Source organism: Choloepus didactylus, chromosome 2 (assembly GCF_015220235.1).
Source record: "Choloepus didactylus isolate mChoDid1 chromosome 2, mChoDid1.pri, whole genome shotgun sequence".
Classification (NCBI taxonomy): Eukaryota; Metazoa; Chordata; class Mammalia; order Pilosa; family Megalonychidae; genus Choloepus; species Choloepus didactylus.
Window position 1 is genome coordinate 19,509,831 of NC_051308.1, and position 6,000 is coordinate 19,515,830.

The window sequence follows — 6,000 nt, forward strand, 5'->3', positions numbered from 1 at the left end:
ATTTCATTGCAACCAGGTGGTACATGGTGATGACTGTTTTCCGGGTATAGGCAGAAACTTCCCAAAAGATGTTCTGCAGAACACTAACTGTTTTGTGGTCAAATACGTTTGAGAAATTTGGGGTAAAACAGAGGTAACCGGGTTTCTGAACTGGAGGACTTCTCTGAGCCTTTAATATGCAAGATTTCCAAACTTGGTTTGACCACAGAAGTCTTTTGAGTGCACAATATTTCACGGAACTAGTGTTCTATGGAAGACTCTAAAAAAGACTTCCTTAGAAGGTAAAGAGGACAGCAAATCAAACTACATTATTATTTAGCCAAGATTAAATTTATGGATGCTTTTTTCCTTCATTAGGAAAAAAAAATGCATCAGAAAACCAGCTCTATAAGGCCAACCCCATAACAGGATGGGGGCAAAAGGGAAAAGAATGGGCTAAGACCCCTAAGAATGTCTGTGAAGCCCATGCTCCCAACAGAGGATTCACAGAGGAATTGCTTTATTAGCTCTATTTTGAAGAGGGGAAACAGGAAGTAGCCCATTATTCTTGGGAAAGGGGATGTAATTAGACAATTTGTATTGAAAGGATTTAATAGAAAATACTGCCCAACCACGTGAAGAATCCCAAAGGATGGGAGGTTGGGGGTGGGGGTGGGGGTGAATTTGAGAAAGGAAGATACTCAAGATCCTCAAGGAGCAGATAACTTTGAAAAAAAATTTTTTTTGACACAGAGTCCTAGGCTCCTCCACCTGGAAGTTGCTCATGTGACTTGAGACTAGGGGTATCTTCCCACCAGAGGACTGAAGCAGGCCCTCCAGCCCTTGGCCCTGGGTTCTGAGTGCCACTTCCTTCACTTCTTCCTCCAGTCATCCGTTCCCTCCACCAACCTTGGAGGGAACACACTCTGCCTTCCCTGTGTGATATGACGAAAGAATTGTCTCTGGGCCTGTCAGAGGCCAACAACCCTACTCTGTGCCCAGAATAGCTTCCCATCTGACTCCTCAGTGACACCTCTGCTGCAATTATCCCCTTTTTCCTTTGATCCCACATTCCTCTCCAGAACTGACCCATCTCTACACTTCCTATCAGAGGGAAACTCCTCCCAAGAGTTGCCTAAACTCACTATCATCACCTCCTCACTTCCCATTCTCTCTTCCAATGGCTCCAATTGAGATTTTGTCTCCACCACTTTCCTGAAATAGGTCATCAAAGACCACCATCAAGCCAACTCTAATGCTCAATACTCTGTTTTCATCTTACTTGAGCCTTCAACAATGATCACGGTTGATCACCCACTTCTTGAAACACTTTCTTCAGGTGACGTCTACGATTCCAAATATGTCTGGTGACTTTCCTACCCCACTCTCCCATGCTTTCTCTCAGGCTCCTTGGTCTCTGCCTTCTCAAGCAAATTTCTAAATATTATTCCAGTATCCCAGAGATCTGACATCACTCTTCTCCCTTCCATGGCTACTGTCTCATCTAGTCTCAAGACTTTAGATATCATCTATATGCTGATGACTTTCAAATTTTATTCCTTGTGCTTATTTCTCCCTAAGGCCCTAGATTGGTTGGTATAGCCCAACTGCCTTGCTTAGCATCCCCACTTAGACATCAAATAGGCATCTCAGGCAAAGCAAAGCCAAAGCCTATAATTCTGAACCCCAACTCAGCTCCCCAAGCCTCTTCATCTCAGTAAATAGTACCAGTTGCTCAGGTCACAAACCTAAGAGTTATATTTAACTCCTCTCTCTCACCTTCTAACCCTCTCCATCTCCACCCCCATCCAATCCAGGGGTAGAGCCTATAGAATGCATCTCCATAATATATCATGAATCCAACAGCTTCTCATCATCTACCCAGGCACTATGTCCAAGCTACCGCTATCTCTGACCCGAACAACTGCAATACCCCATCTTAAAAGGCCTCCCTGCCACTAGTCTTGTCTCCCTAGAGTCCCTCTCCAAACAACAGCTGGAGTGATTTTTCATAACACTAATTAAATCACATCACTCCCTTGCTTAAAATTCTCCATCAACTTCCTGTTGTCACCAGAACGAAATTCAAACTCATGTAAGTCCTCAGTATCTAGCTCCTACCTAGCTCTTTGACCTCCTTCCCCCCACTCTCCCTTCATTCACCACATTCAGCTACACTCACCTTCTTTTGACCAACTTGTTCCCGTCTCCAGGCCTTTGCACTTGCTGGTCCTTCCCCAGAATTTGGCATGACTGACTCCTCATGATTCAGGTGTAAACAAAAAGTGTCATCTTCAGACCTTTTCTGACCATTCTAGCAACCACCACTCCACCATAGTCACTAGCACATTATACTACTCCGTCTTCATTGTAGGACTTACCAGTATCTGAAATTACTGTACTTCTTTATTGAGGAACTTTCTATTTACACCCATGAGAAAGTAAGCTCCTTGAGAGCAGAGTCTCTGGCTTATTCACTTAGAACAGGTTTAGCACAAAGTAGGTATTTGTGTTTGAAATTATGGATTGGCTCCCTCAACATCCATTGCAACCACCTTCTAGGCGGGCTTCCTGTAATGCAGAAAAGGAAGCCAAAACACATTTCCCAGACTTCCCTGCAGCTAAAGTCCTGGTTGTAATTTAATTTTCTCAAATAACAGGCAGTCATGCACGACTTGAATTTGGAACTGAGTTCTGTGGCAAGAAGACCAGGGCACAAGGCATCCATTTTGAGGATGCAGATTCTAGCAGAGGTGGGACAGCTTTGAAGTTGGGTCCTCAGCTTCCTGCTGGTATCAGGAACAGCAGCTCACGTAGCGGACTCATCTCTGAAAGCTCAGCCCATGGTCTGCTTCCTTGACCCTCCCAACCATTTCACTAGCCATTTAATGTCTTGAAAAAAAATGTCTTTCTGCTTAGACCAACTAGGGTGGCCTCTGGGCTCTGCAACTGAACACTGCCCAAAAGAATTGCTCAACAAATATTTGTTGGCTTCCTATGACATAGCAGATGGGCACCCCAGATGTGGTTAATCAGTTGGGGGCTTCCAGATGCTTTCAGGACAGTTTCTATCCTACCATTTGCATCCTTGTCATAAAGGCATTGCAGACAATAATACATTCTAACCTCCCTGAACACTTAAGAGCATCATGTTTTCCCTGGATACATAATAAGACAGGAGATTACTCTGAACGTGCAGACTTCTGGGCAAAAGAGTGGGCAGCTGGTTCATCCATACTCTGTGGGATGTTGGGAGGGATCCTTGGTTTCATTAAATTCATGATTCTTCCTGTTTACATCTTTTGGTCTGGGCTCACCAAGCAAAATTCCAAACTATAATACGGTCTCCCAGAGAGGGCTGCCTGCTTCCTATGTTGGAGATGCCATGCCTGACACTGGTAATCGCTTGCCTGGAGCAAATTTAAAAACTGGAATATTCTGGTACACTATCCAGGCTTGACTGTTCAGCTGCTCAGTGAATTGATCAAATTGATGAGTGTCTGAATCAAAAGAACTGAAGATCGGGCTTGGTTGATGGCATTCCAGTCAGCTGCTCTGTAAAGCAGAGCCTAGATATCTCTGCCATCATTCTTACTGGCTGTATTAGTTTCCTTTGGCTGCTGAAACAAATTACCACAAACTTGGCTACTTAGAACAACAGAAATTTATTCTCTCATAATTCTGGAGTCCAGATGTCTGAAACCAGTATCACTGGGCCAAAATGAAGATGTCAATAGGGCCGCACTCCCGTTGGAAGCTCTGGGGAGAATCTGTTCCTTGCTTCTTCTGGCTTCGGATGGCAGCTGGCATTCTTAGGCTTGTGGCTGTGTCACTCTGATTTCTGCCTTCATGGTCACTTTGCCTTCTCCTCTCTGTTTCAAATCTCCCTCTACCTCTCTTCTAAGGACACTTGTGATGGCATTTAGGGCCCACCTGGATAATCCAGGATAATCTCCCCATCTCAAGATCCTAAACTTACCACTTTTGCAAAGTTCTTTTTTCCAAACAAGGCAACATTTACAGATTTCAGGGATTAGGACCTGATATCTTTGGGGGCTGTTATTCAGCCCACTACACTGGCCTTGACCAGAAAACTTTGTTCTGAGAACCTTCCAGCTATGCTGTGGGCATGCCACTGTGCTTGCCCATATGCCACCTCAGCTCCATTTATTCCTCTCTTGAAAGACTTACATCGTGGCTGGGAATGGGAAGGGAGGGAAAGGAGCTGTGATACTGTGGCTGCCAGACACCACCTGCCAAGGGAACAAAGAAATGGGTGAGCCAGGCTCTAACCAGGTGGTCTACATTCAGTTGAGAGCATAAAATGAATAACCAAATTGCTGGAGCATCCGCCAAAATGTATTCAGCTATATCTGGAGGCCAAAAGAGAGACAAGGGCTTGGCTTGTCCATCCCAGCAGACAGGTGTATTGGGCCTGATGCACTCTTGGAAGAGGGCCACTTCCCAGCTGAGGGATGGTTTGGCAAGATGATTACAGCCAGCCTTGCCCACCTTTAAGGACAAGGAAGGGGAAAGGAGGTCAGAGAAGGAAATGAGAGCAGAGACACAGGAACAGATGGCTTCCTGGACCTGAAGGGCTATTCAACAAAGGTCAAGAGAAGTGGAGAGTTGAAGCAATTATCTGGGTAAATTAAGCAAAAATAAGAGGGAATGCTGGGACTTAGAGACCACTAAACAACTACTCAAACTGCCAAGCACTTGTGAGGGCAGCAAGAGACTGAGGCTATGGTGGGTATAGAAGCCCATGATTGCTTCAGCCACCTTAGCAGCCATTTGATATTGTCAAGCCATTCATTTGGATACAAATAAAACAGGAATGCCAAATTAGTGACTACAGAAAATGAGGCAATATTTGATTGAACAAAATAAAGCAGGTTTGATCTTCTTAATTGGTGGGAAAATGCTGACATCAGCAAGTTCTTTGATAAGTTGTACAATATTCATTTATTCATTTAATAACAATTTAATAATAAATGCCTAGGGATGTATTGATTAATCAGAAATGGATCTTGCACTCTTGGGGCTTACAGTCTCACAAAAGAAATAGAATATACTCGAAAGTAACATTTACTCTTATCAATAGACATGTAAGTTAGGCCCTCTTATTCCAATTTTATGAATCAGAAAACTCAAGTCAACAGAAAACACCTTAAGCAGGATCACACAAGTAGTGACGGAGCCTGCATTTGAACCTTATCTCTGACTACTGAAATGCACACTTTCATTTTTCTCATGACACAACTCAAAGGTTTCTTTAAAAAGGAGACATTGAACTGGATGTTCAAAGATCTATGGAATTTGAACATCTCTACATTTAATTTAGGAAAGAAACATGTACACAGATGTAGTCATGACATTAACAGACTTGGGGAATTGGAAAGAAGAGGAAGTGTATGGATGGAAACTATGAGCACAATTTTAAAAATATTTTTGAAGGACCTCTAGGATATGCAGACAGGAAAAATCAGCTGTCATTCAGAAATGCAGAACTGGAATCCCACAGAGAAATTTGGGCCAGATATTTGGGTCTGGGTGTCCTCACACAGAATGAATGGTGGAAGCTATGAATTTACACCATCAAGCAGTCTATAAAGAAAAGAAATGAGAAACGGAAAGAAGATAGGAAGACAAGAGGGCCAAGAACAAATCCCTGTAGAATATATGCCTTTAAGAAGTGGAAGAAAGAGGAATGGAAGGTAAAAGAGAATGAGTAGTCAGAGACCATGGGAGAACTAAGAAAGTTATGCATTATGGAACCCTGGGAGAATAGAATTTAAGGGAAAGGGGCGAGACAATCAACTCTGCAAAAAGACTGAGAAGAATGAGGACCGAGAAAAAGCCATCTGATTGGCAACCAGGATGTTTTTGGTGACCTCTGATGAGAGTGGATGTTTGGGAAACTGAAACAGCAGGAATGGATTACTCTTTCAAAAACTTTGACAACTGAAGGGAGGAGAGACAAAGGGAGAGAGAACTTTTATAGAAAAAATTACATACTGG